The following is a 13,570-nucleotide window of genomic DNA, read 5'->3' on the forward strand; positions in this document are numbered from 1 at the left end:
CCTTTCACTTTTTTGAAATGTGGCTCTTTGTGGGACGCCTGGGTGGCTCAGTTGGTTAAGCGGCTGCCTTTGGCTCAGGTCATGATCCCAGTGTCCTGGGATCGAGTCCCACATCGGGCTCCGTGCTGGGCGGGGAGCCTGCTTCTCTCTCTGTCTCTGCCTGCCTCTCTGTCTGCCTGTGCTCTCTCTCTCTCTCTGACAAATAAATAAATAAAATCTAAAAAAAAAAAAAAAAAAAAGTCTTCCATTGAAATGTGGCTCTTTGAAAAATTAAAAATTCCAAAACTGGCTTGCTTTGTATTTTGACTGGACATTGCAATTTAGACACTAGACCTTTATCGAAAGGCACAAAATCACACAGACTTGGTACTACTCTAGAAAGCCGGGAAGAGGTCTTCATGCAATCTCGATGCCCTAGGCTTCATTTGGTAATTAATTAAGCAGCACCTTGTCCTCCAGGGTCCCAAGCCCTGGCCAGATCCGCAGCTGTCCCAACCCTCCACATGCCTTTCACAAGCCAGCCCTAACCACAGGAGACAAGGCAGGGTCAAGGTTGCTAACCCAGACCGGTGCACCCTGAGGGGCTTGCAGATGTTCTCAGTGGGGACTGCAGGCCATTCTACTACTCTGGAAAGCTTGGCAGAAAAATATTCTACAGCTTCCCGAGTGTTGCCACCTTGGCTGATGAGATCCGTGGTTCATGGCCTGTGGCTTCTGGCAACCCAGCAAGGGTGGTGGTCTCCACTGGTCGGAAGCTCTCACTGGCAACTGTGAGTCTCTCCAGTTAATGAAAGTGTTGAAAAAGAATTACTTGTGAAGATGTGATCGAATAGTCAAAAATCTGTCCAAAGGTACTATTCTTAGAGGATATTCCTTTTTTTTTTACTTTTTAAAAATATTTTATTTATTTATTTTGGGGGGGAGAGAGAGAGAGAGAGTGAACATCCATGCATGAGTTGGGGGAGGGGCAGAGACAGAGAATCTCAAGAAGACTCAGCACTGAGCGCTGAGCCTGACGTGAAGCTCCATCTCACAACCCTGAGATCATGACCGGAGCTGAAATCAAGAGTTGAACGCTTAACCGACTGCGCCACCCAGGTGTTATATTAGATTATATTAATTATTTTGAATTTATTTTACAGACATCAGTTAACTTTAAATTGAACTATTTTCCTCACTGTTTTTGTTCATTGGTTCTGTTTTTTTGTTGTTGTTGTTTCTTTTCAGCGTAACAGTGTTCATTGTTTTTGCACCACACCCAGTGCTCCATGCAGTACGTGCCCTCCCTATTACCCACCACCTGGTTCCCCAACCTCCCCCCCCCCCCCGCCCCTTCAAAACCCTCTGGTTGTTTTTCAGAGTCCATAGTCTCTCATGGTTCATCTCCCTTCCAGTTTCCCTCAACTCCCTCTCCTCTCCATCTCCCCATGTCCACCGTGTTATTTGTTATGCTCCACAAATAAGTGAGACCATATGATACTTGACTCTCTCTGCTTCACTTATTTCAGTCAGCATAATTCTTAGAGGATATTCCTGAATGCTGCCCTTGGTGATGGTAAGTTTGGGAGTCACGGGCTGAGGTAATTGTATCCTTTAGGGTCCTGGTTCTCGCAGGTTTGGTCTCCACATTTGGCTGGTAAGTGACCGAGTTCCCCTCAACGTTCCCCCTGGGATATGCCCTTGGCATGTACATCTCTTCAAACTTCGTAGAGTTTCGAGATTTGGAAAACTTCCATCATTTCACCATCTGGGATGATGAGAGGACTGTTCTCACTGTCCACGCCCCATGACCAATCCCCGTGCTCTCTGTTCAGCCGCATGGACTCCACGCCTTGGAATGTGCCAAGTCTCCAAGAAGGGAGCCAGAGTTGGAACCATAAATTCCTTAGTTTACGCTCCAGCTCTACACGCCGCTGTCGCACTCACAGAACCAGTCCCTCGTCCTTATGGAGACCACAGGGACCTGGGCCGCCCCAGTGCACAGCCATCCCACTCTCCTTGACCTCCACCTGCGCCTCCAGCCCTCAGCCTCCGTGAAGGTCACCTCCACCAGAGTTAAGGGCATGTGCTCAGGGGCAGGCTGCCTGGGCCTTGTCCCCATGCCTGTGGGACCATAGGCTGTGTTGTTACGGCCTGTGGGACCATAGGCTGGTTACTTCCTCTTTCTGGAACTCAATTTCCTTATCTGTTCACTGGGTTTTATGAGAGCACCTACCTCATAGGGCAGGATGGGATGAATAATTATATGTGTGTATTTGTGCATATAATGAGATAATGTGGGTAAAGCTTTCTGTAGTCCCTGGATCATAGACGCTCTCAGCAAATATTAGCTGTCCTTAGTTGCTACTGTCTTTCCACCTGCTTTCTTCCCTCAGCTGCTGGGACTGTTCAGAGAAAAACTGCTTGCCTCTGTTGAAGTCACCTTATTCCCACGCTGGACCTGCCCACAGCCTGGTCCTCAGTGTGTGTGTGTGTGTGTGTGTGTGTGTGTGCGCGCGTGCATGTGCATGTATGTGTGTGTATGTCAACTTTTTATTCACAAGTATGTGGTTAGTATGTATTTTTTTAAAGATTTTATTTATTTATTTGAGAGAGAGAGAGAGAGAGAGAGTGCATGAGTCCAGGGGAGGGGCAGAGGAAAAGGGAGAAGCAGACTCCCTGCTGAGTAGAGGGCCTGATGGAGGGCTAGATCCCAGGACCTAGAGAGCATGACCCAAACCGAAGGCAGATGCCTAACTGACTGAGCCACTGAGGCACCCCAGTGTGTCTTTTCTTTGTTTTATTGAAATGTATTTCACATTCCACATTCCACATTCCACTCAGTGGATTTTAGTATATTCAGAGTTTTGTAGCTATAACCACAATCAATTTTAGAACATTTTCATGACTCTCAAAACAAAGCCCATACTTACCTTTTGCAGTCAATCTCCACTTTTTCTCCAAGCCCCCCACTCCCCTGCCAGCCCCAGGTCACCACTAATCTGCTTTTTTTCTCTTTAGATCTGCCTATTCTGGACATCTCATGTAAATAGGATCATGAAATATGTGGTCTTTTGCGACTATTTTTATTTCACTTTATGTAATATTTTCAAGGCTCACCCAGGGTGTAGCATGGGTTTTTTATGGCCAAACAGTATTTCATTGTACATCTCTTGGGTTCTGGACTCAACTCTGATGTAGGGGAAATTTCCCCCACACGAACAAGCAATGCTCTGACACTAGCTGGGTGTCCTACAAACTCAAACTCCTTTCTGACACTATTTATCTGGAGATGACATGAGATCCCGCAGGTTAAGGGTTCAGTCTGAAAGAGGACTTTAACTACCTCCTGTTCTGACCTTAGTCAGTCTGCACTTTCTAATTGATTAAGTTCTTTCCAGCTTATCCCAACTCAGGCAAAAGACACTGTGGGCAAAGCATCCCATGAGGGGAACGGAAACTACCCCCTCAAGCGATAAGGACTGCCCTGACCCAGCCTGTGACTGACCCCGAGACAAGGACTGATGGGACCTCACTGCCTACCTGCATGTACCCACTGAACTTGGCTCCACATTTTATTTGTTTGTCTGTTTGTTTGTTGTTTATTCATTTATAAGAATTTTTTTTTATTTGTCAGAGAGAGAGAGAGAGAGCGCGCACAAGCAGGTGGAGCGGCAGGCAGAGAGAGAAGCAGACTTCCAGCGGAACGGAGAGCCAGACCCGGAGATCATGACCCAAGCTGAAGGCAGACACTTAAACGACTGAGCCCCCCAGGTGCTCCTATATTTCTTATTAGAAGTCACAATATCACAGTATGAGTATAACACATTTTGTTTATTTGTTATCAGCTGGTGGACATTTAGGTGGTTTTTCTTTTTGGTTATTATGAATAATGTTGCCATGAGCATTTGTATATAAATTTGTGAATGGCCACATGTTTTCATTTCTTTGGGGTAGATACCAGGAGTGGACGTGCTGGGTCCCATGTTAAGTCTATGTTTAACTGTCTGAGGAACTGCCAGACCGTTTTCCAGAGTGGCTGAGCCATTTGACATTCCCACCAGCGCTGCAGGAAGGTTCCCGCTTCTCTGTATCCTTGCCAACACTTGTTATTGTTCGTCTTTTTGACGAACATTCCTGTGTATTTGAAGCGGTATCCTGTCACGGTTTTGATGTGCATTTCCCCAAAGGCTAATGATGGCCAAACCTGTTAGCCATCGTTTGCTTATTAACTCCCGGATTCCCACGATGGGTATTCTAAACACGTTCCAAACTTCCCGAGGTCCCAATTCCTGTCCTCTCCAGAGATCCCATCTCTTCTGCTGTTGCGCAACATACCCCCCTCCCCGCCCCCGCACTCATTCATTCTTCAACAGACGGTTACCGAGCCTCTCTTGTGGGGCATGGGCTGATCGCTAGAGATCTGTGGCTCTCTAAGCCCTGTGCTTTGCCTTCAGCCCCAGTCTGTTCATAGTCTCTTCTGGTCCCCTGACAGTCTGATGGCAACAGGGCACCGTGGGACTCCTCTGCTGAAAGGGTTTCAGTGGCTCCCCAGAGCCTTTGGGACAAAATGTAATGGCAATCTTCATGGCAACACAAGGTTCTGTGCAGAGCCATCCTCCTGCCCTTTCTCCTTGCCCGTGCGTACTTCGCTACCATCTTAGGCTCCAAGTGCATAATTCCTTCACGCAGCCCACATATTTCATTCCTTCACACTGGAAGCTTCCCCAGGGCAGGGGATGATTCCTACACATCCTGCATTTCCTACAGCCCTAAGACAATTCCACACATTCCATACCATACAGTCTACGTGATACATTTACCATTCAATTCGTAGGTGAATGAAAGCGAAATACATGGACGGAGATAAGCCATTCTGTCAAACAGTGCGATTGATTTGGGGTTCTAGTTGGCTGAAGATGGCTTCTATTCTGATCTCATCTCACATGGTCCAACCAGAGTGATATGCCAGACCAGCTGAACTGACAAGGCTTTCTTTTACTTTTTTTTAAAAAGATGTTATTTATTTATTTATTTGAGAGAGAGTGAGCCATGAAAAGGGGGGAGGGGCAGAGGGAGAGGAAGAAGCAGGCTCCCCACTGAGCAGAGAGCCCCACATGGGACTCGATTCCAGGACCCCGGGATCATGACCTGACCGGAAGGCAGATGTTTAACCCACTGAGCCACCCAGGTGACCCTCGAGGCTTTCTTTTAGTCAAATGTTAATAACAGACAGTGATGCCTTAAGGGGTTTTAACTCATGGCAAGTTCACATTTATTTGTACCCTGTAGGGTTTTCAGCAAAATGAAATAAAGTGATAGATCATAAGACACCCATGATCTGAATACAAACGCGTTGAACAGAGCCATGCTGGGGAGGCTGTGTGGACATGTGGAGGGAACCCTGGAGCTTTGGAAGTGTCCGGTCATGCTGGTCATACTGTACTTTCCCCTTTCGTCCTCATCTAGGCGGGACAAAGGTCTCTCTCCACCCAAGACAGGGAAATGTTTTCCTCCGGGATGGTTTTGTTGAGGGAGGGGATGGCGAGGACGGAAGTGGGCTTCTCGTGGGGTATCCGGCCGGGCCTGGCCCCGTGGGAGACAGGATGCAGGCGAGCAGCCCCCCAGCCCCCTCTCATCGGGCCGTTTCCTATTTTCAGAGTATGTGTGCTGGCCCGTGTGGTGCAACAGCCGTAAACGCATTGTCCTCCGATCTAAACGGCGGCGGGAGGAAACGCCTGGCCTTTACGATATGTCTGTCTTCTTATTCGCTGAGACTGTTGTTTGGGGGAGATAATCAGCACGGAGAGATAGGGTTTTCGGAGATCTGTGTGGAAATAACTCCCCTGATGACATCTGAAACAGGACATGGCTCTGCCACCGCAAACCTCAGCTTGCCCCCGGCTCTTCCCCTCTGCTTCCCTCCTTCCCTCAGGGTCCTCCCAGTTGTCCGGGGCTCGAGGGGATTGCCCTTGACTCCTCCCCAGGGGACTGATCAGTGCGGGGGTGCAAAGGCCCCGCCCCCTTGCCTCAGTTGGGCACAGCTCTGAAGGGCCATTCCCACTCCAGGGCACCCCAGGGGACCAGCTACAGCCTCCGGTGTGCCTGCAGCACAAGGCCGCCCCTCCCTCTCCCAGCCCTGCTTCACTCACTCCACAACAGATGGGTCTCTTCAGGGCACCCCTGAAACCTTCCTGCATACTTGCCTGCCTCATAGTGTGGGTCCCAGGGAACCTAAGACATGTGGAAGCACAGAGGGGTAAAGGTGCAGAATGTGTTCCAGAAAGTCAAAATAGTCCCGGGCTGGCAGGCTGGAGGATGGGGGGTGCGGGACCTACCTCGGGGGCAGCTCCTCCTGTGGTTTGTACTGAATGTCCAGTGAAGGACCCGTGCCCAGTTTTCTCCAGAACGTAGCCTGCACGGCCGCCCTGGGCCCCAGGGACCTCGCCTATTATAAGGATAAACTGAGAACATGGCGGTTTGTGACCCGAGTAAATAACAACCCAGAAATGTTGGGGAATCATTCTGTTTATCAAGGCTTTGGAATGTCAAAGCTGCAAAGCAGCCTGAGAGCACATCTCATGCAAAGGCCCTGAGTTATCATGGGGAGGTGTGAAGCCCCAGAGAGGAAACATGACCTCAGGTCAGAGCCGCCACGGGAAGCCAGTGTATCAGTCTGTCCACCACTCCTCCGGGGCAGTCTATACTTCTTCCTGATAAGAACCTGGACATAAGCCCTTGGTCTTTTTTTTTTTTTTTAAAGATTTTATTTATTTATTTGACAGACAGAGATCACAAGTAGGCAGAGAGAGGAAGGGAAGCAGGCTCCCCACTGAGCAGAGAGCCTGATGTGGGGCTCGATCCCAGGAGGCTGAGATCATGACCTGAGCCGAAGGCAGAGGCTTAACCCACTGAGTCACCCAGGCATCCCAACCCTTTGTCTTCATCTTTGTCCTGTGACAGTGATGCCTCCAAAGGAGTGCAAACTGCCTTTGAAGAAGACTGCCATCCATCTTCCCCCAAGGCTGTGGTCAGGACAAATATGGAAGCCATAGAAACCACGACTGGGGGGACCTCTATCTACACGCTTTTCTTTAGAAGGGACCTCATGTGCTATAGTCACTGTTTATATTCCCTTCAAGCCTCACAAAGACTCTAAGAGGTGGTAGGGTGAGCTCCCTTTTCACGGGTGAGAAGACTGAGGTGTTTAGTGCCAGCTCTGGCTGCGGCTTAGTGGTTTCTCTTCACCACACTCCACAGGTTCATTGGACGTATGAACGTCGGACATCTTCTCTGGTGAAAGGGGGTCAGGAAGCTGACCTTCAGCAGGGGCACGTGTTATGACCAATAATTGCAATCAGCGGCAGCAACTGAACCTCTGATAAATGGACGACTCCTGACTCACCAGTGTAGGAAAGAGTGGTGCTCAATTCTGGATGTCCTGTCTAGAACCGAGGCTTGGTCTCTCGATTGGCCTCTCTGAGCTGGATAATAATTAGCTCACATAACCAGATTCTGTGTGAACTTCTCTTCCCAGATTAGGCGTATTTCTGGAAAGCTAGCTTAGGACTGTCCCCAGCAGTCTGTTTTGCTAGCTTCCCATGAACTCTATGTATTAGTTATTCCATGGATGGGGAGGGTCCTGTGGTTGTTTAAGTTGGAGAAACACTGCATAGTTACAAATTTCTAGAAGATGTTCCATCTACTTTAAGGCAATAAGTTGTATTTTAAATTTGCCTACTTTTGTTTTATGTAGAGCTTTCTAGAAACTATTTTTTTGGTAATGGAACACCTTTTAGCCTTCTTGAAGGGACTTCATCTCACCTTTCTGAGCCCAATTTCTCTCATTTGTTCTGGTTCTTACAACAGGGCTTTCTGTCTCAGTCGTTCTTTTGGAGTCACAGCTTTGTGTCTTTCCTGCATCCCCTCCAACGCCAGGGTCTGGCCTTGCTTCTGGGGCTCTGCTCCCTGCTTCTGGTCTAGGTTCACAGGGGACTGACAGGGTTCCCTGGGACAAGGGGCTCCCACTGCCAAAGCCGAGAAAATCCCAGGCACACCAGGGCACATTGGTCGTCTCTCCTGAGCCTTGCTCCATGCCTGCAGCTTCCCTGAGGCTGCCCTGGTGCCTCCCTGGCCTCTCCAGGGATTCCTAGGCTGGTCTCAGCCTCCTTGATAGAACGGGCAGCTGTTGGACCTTCAACTCCCTGCTCCCAGTCTGGGGCCATGACTGCACGTCGATCCCCTTCTTTCAGCTAAATTCACCTCATCAGCCCCCTGCAGCTGGGGCAAACCTGATGTTCCCCTGCTGTCTGTATAGCAGACCCCATCCCGACCCCATCCCATCCACCTCACACAGACTCAAGAAACGCATCCCCTGCCCTTAGCTCTGACAGGCACAGGGGGAGCTGAGCGGCTCTCTCACGGAGGGTCATGGCCATGGGACCCTGGCTGAGAGGGAGGGATGAGGCTGCCCCGACGTGTTTGTGTGGACACAGAGAGAGAGCAGTGTGTCTAGGGAACTGAACCTGTGGCCTCCCGGACCCTTCCCCCACATCTGCCCGGTCATTGCAAGTTGGAGGACGGGCACTTGGGACCAGCAGCTGTGTCCGTGTCTGGGCCACACAGATGTCTGCTCATGAAGGTGTGGTCTCTGCCGTCAGAGGCTCGCAGCACAGCTGAGGGAGTGACTAATTTCCCTCGTTTTCTCTGCTGTAGGTGTCTTTCCTTCCTCCCCTGTCTTTCCCCGGCCTTTCTACTTCCCTTCTGCAAGGCTTTGGGTAGTTTTGGATCAGGAGTTCCTTTTGTTCTCTAAAGTTCTGACTTATTGAGAGATTGCTGATGTTCCCACAGGGGAGGGCCTGAGCTGACGTGTTGCCGTCACAGCCATGTCAGAGGCAGGTTTGGACCAGAAGGGGGTGTCTCTCCAGAACCAGTGAGCCCTGGAGACCAGCACTGCTCCCATCCAGAGGTGCTGGGACCTCGTAGGGACTGAGTACGCTGGAGCCCGGGGGACCATGGGAAGACCCCTCGCTCATTCAAGACTGCTCTACTTGATGCCTACTTGGTGCCAGGCGCTGCTGCAGACTCGGGGCTCGAGGAATGAACAAAACGGTCCTGTGCCCTCCTAAACCTTGGATCTTCGGGGAGACAGACACAAACCAAAGGCCCACGACTCAGGCTTTTGTCTGAGGAGCTGTGAAGTCATTGCAAGGGTCTGCCCAGAGGAGTGTGGGTTCACAGGGATCCCGGCGGCCTCTGTGCTGTGAAGAAACCAGAGGGGTGCAGGGGTAGGAGCAGAGAGCCAGTGAGGAGTTTGTATTTGAAGGATCCACAGGAGAGGGGGTGGTCATGTAAAAGGCGTCAGACGTTGGACCCGTTTTGAAGGTAAAGCTGCAGAGATAAAAGGTGTTGTATGAGACGAAGAAGTCAAGGATGCCTCCGGGGATTCTGGAATGAGTCGCCCTCAGCTGAAGTGGGGAAAGCTGGAGCAGGAACGACTTTTTTGTGGGGAGAGGATCGTGCCCAATAATAGCTGGGCCCATATGGCTGTGTGTGGGTTAGAAATGGTGTCCTTTCCTCTGGTGGGCACAGCGCCACTTTGGGGGCCCAGCTTACCAAGAGGAACATTAGATTGTCCAGCCTGAAGTCCTGTCTCTGTGAACACCCTTCCCAACCTCATACAAAGGCCCTGCACCCAGTGACTGTGGTCATAACAGAAAGGCCCCGCCTGCAGGCGGGATGGGCCAGTTGGGTACTGGGAGCAGCACAAACTGAATTTGGAGCATCGTTCATATCCCCATGTCATGTTTTATAGTAAACCTGATATTTGCCTTACAGTTATTATGGAAGCCTGCTTGCATGAATTCATTAGAGGTATAAAGGCAGGAAAAGAATGTTAGTATCGTTGGTCCCCTTAGGATTGAAAACTAACGAATGCTGTTTTGTTTTGAAGTCGTACGATCCTCTTTCATACACGCTAAGAGCAGATAAGTTCTCTATATTAGTCCTTCTTTATAGAGCAAACCAAACATGGGGAAATAATGGCATTTATTCTTTTCTGAAAGTCTTCCTTCCCTCTGCACTGAGACAGAACTGTCAATGTATTTGCGTTGAAGAATTTTCTTCCAAATCTAAGGAGTGTCCCATTCTCTTTCACGCTCATCATTACCCCCAAAATGACCAGGTGATTCCTGCTTTTCTTCAGAAGGGACCTCACAGGCTACAGTCATTGCGTTTATATTCCGTACTCTCATTCAAGCCTCACCATGACTCTAAGAGGCAGAGGCTGAGCTCCCATTTCACAGGTGAGAAGACTAAGGTTTGGAAAGTAGCAACAACTTGCCCAGGACTTCCCAGTTACTATATGGCAGAGCCTGAATGTAAACGCAGGTTCGTTTGGTTCCAAAGCCTCTGTTCTCTATTAAATAGTGTTCCTTGGACTGACTTCTCTGATGGAAAACCTAGAATCCCACAGTCCCAGGGCCAGAGATGTCTAGGATTTGAAGGGAATACATGCGTCTTCTCTGTGCCTCCTTCCCTACCTGATGCCTGGGCTCCCTCTAGACATCCTTGACGAGATGTGTCCGTCAGTGGTTCCAGACCCTGGTCCTATACAAATGCTGGCAAAAGTTTGGGAAGCTTATCAGAATATGTATTTCTGTTTGTCATCCCAGAAAGGTATTATTAGAAAGTCCCCCACGTGGTTTCAGTGCAGAGCGGGCCAGGGGACAGTTCATGCAGCCACATTCCAGTGATGGTGAGTGCCCCACCTACCTCTGCAGTGGGCCCTGCCCTTCACTCTCCTCCTCCCCAAGTTCTCCTCTCTAGTCCTTCTCCTCAGCTAGCTCTGGCTCTTGGAATATCCCTTAGATTACATTGAGCCCATCTCCCTGTAGCTTTCACCTACTGAGCCCCATTCTATACATTGGTTCACACAGAACATATCTAACTGCTCTGTTACAGGGACAGAATTGAAGGCACTAACATGTCCCCAGGTCTCTTCTTCTCTAGAGACAACATTCCCAGTTTTGTTACCTGCATCTCCCATTAGATGCCAAGTTCATAGATCATCTGTGTCATGTTCTTCTAAAATCATTTGGGTGGTCCACGTTCTTTAAATCGTGGTACCCAGGGGTGCCTGGGTGGCTCAGTCAGTTAAGCATCTCCCTTCAGCTCAGGTCATGATCTCGGGGTCCTGGGATTGAGCCCCATGTTGGGCTTCTCCCTCTCCCTCTGCCTCTTCCCCTGCTTCCTCTCTCTCTCTCAAATAAATAAATCTTTAAAAAAATATATAAATTGTGGCACCCAGAATCAAAGGCCACACTCTAGGCATGGTGTGGTTCACTCAACACAGCAGGGCCTCTTGCCTCTCTGGTCCAGACCCTGCCTTCCTCTGACTGTATTGTGAAATTAGGTGAGATGTTCTGGGTCATGGAAGGGTTGGCTTCTGTGGAGTTACTGGCCAAGCTAAGTTCCACATGTGTCTTTAGTACACGACGCTGCTGAGCGGGGTCTCCTCTACCTGCTTCTGGTGCCATCGTTGACTTTGGACCCAAGGTGAGGACCATAGGTTTATTCCTGTCGCATTCCCTCTTGTCAGATTCTCCAGCCTCTTGGTTTTTTGGATCCTGCCTCTCCCCTCTGTAGATCGAGGGGTCCTTCCTCTGAATCTTTCAGAATGTCTGTGTTCAGACTGGTTTATACCGGACTCTCCAGGCCACACGGTGGTTGTGGTTACTGCTGTACCTGAGATCTTTACTCTGAGCCATGCCATATTACACACCCTTTGGTATCTGCATGTACATCTAGATTTTATAGAGACACAATACATAGATGTCGTGGGCGTGCTTGGTGCCCACCTCCATCTCCTCGGCCCTCTTTTACCAGCTCTGCGTGTCTCTTTCCCAACTGTGAAGCATGTGTTTTGACGCTAATAGTTTGTACTGTGACTTTCAGAGGGTTTCCTTTGGCCATGGACGTTCTTGCCCTTACAGAGTTCCACAGTGCTTGGGAGCCATATACCTCCTTCCCTGCCCTCCCCTTCACCCCCACACCAAGGAATAACTGGCCGGTGTGGGAGTACAAACACCCTTTTGTCTTAAAGCACGACTACCTCTGAGGTGCACTGTATACTCCAGAGCTGTCCACAGCATCAGGCTGGATCTGGAACTTTCCCTAAAATGGTGTCCTTCCTTGCTTCTTCCTTTTCCTCTGTCTCCACTCCCTTCTTGGTTTCCCCTCGGAACACCTCCTCGGTAATCATATGGATCCTTGGCTCAGAGACTGTTTCTGGGAGAAGATGGTAGTCATAACATCAATAGATCTGATATCCTGTGTGAATTCACATTTATAAACATCTCAGGGCTTTTTTATTTTTTAAAGAGCAAAAAAACCCTCTTCCCATTATAAATTGGCTATTTCATTTTTGGTATAGATGCGAATACGGGTATTACTCATATTTTGATCAGTCCAAATGGGATTTCCTGAGAAGTCACCAAACCAGAAGCGTTTAGGCAAATCTGACTTACTCATGGAAGGAAGCACTGGGTTACAGAAGGGGATGTTCCTTGCGCAGCTCTGCTCAGGAAGGGCCCTAATTCCTTTAACGTTTCTCACCGGACTTACTCCTTCCCTTCTGTGAGGATTTTTTTTTTTTTTTTTTTTTGACATTGGGTGGAGCCGGCTTCCTCTTAAAGACAGTCATCAGAACGTCTTCCTGAAAACATAAATAAATAAGGTTTCCGCCTTTGCACCTGCACATTTTCTACTGCAAGCCCATTGAGCTATTTGGAAAAGTCGGAAGGATGCCTGTTTTTAGATTTGCCCCTTTGCGTTTAATGCACAGCAAAGTCCCGGGGCTGAGAAAGGAACCATGTGTCCTTTATTGATTCCTCTTCCCTCAGGAGCTATACAGGTACTGGCTGACTATTCACTAAGGTGACCTACAATTCATAAAAACCCTCCAGCTTGGGCTAGGTCACTCAGTGCTATTGATTTTCTGCTGTTTGAATTCCTCCCCTCCTTTCTACTGCTGCTGGTGGCCCTAGTACAGAGCCTCTTTGTCTCACATCAATACCGTTTCAGCAGACGCCCCAATGCTCACTCTGCAGTCTCTGCCTTCCAGCCAGACTCTTATCTCTGCTGCCTGAGCACGTCACTGCCCTGCTCGCAAACCTTTAATAGCACCCGACCACCTGGGGATTGATTCTCAACTTTATTCAAGGCCTTGGCAATCTGAGCTCTACTGGCCAGTCCCTTCTGCTCTGAAGGTCAAGCTAAACTGGATAACACATTATTTCCCAGACTCTCTGACCCCTTGGTTTCTCTGGCCCTGGATGCCCTGACCTTTCCTTCTCATCCTTTGGGGCCAGCCCCCATGCTGCCTTCCTGGGGAAGGCTTTCTGCTCTCTGCTGCAGGAACAGCTTGCCGCCCCCCCCCCCCCCCCCCCCCGCTTCTCCCCTGCCCACCACAGTGCTTTGGACTTTCTCACGTCTGCTTCCATCCAGTATCAGAGTGAGCTGGCTGGCCTCCGGACGCTGGAACCATGCTGCCTGATGGGAGCTTACTTAGCTCCACCCCTTACTAGCTCTG

Source organism: Meles meles, chromosome 6 (genome assembly GCF_922984935.1).
Source record: "Meles meles chromosome 6, mMelMel3.1 paternal haplotype, whole genome shotgun sequence".
In the NCBI taxonomy this organism is placed as follows: Eukaryota; Metazoa; Chordata; class Mammalia; order Carnivora; family Mustelidae; genus Meles; species Meles meles.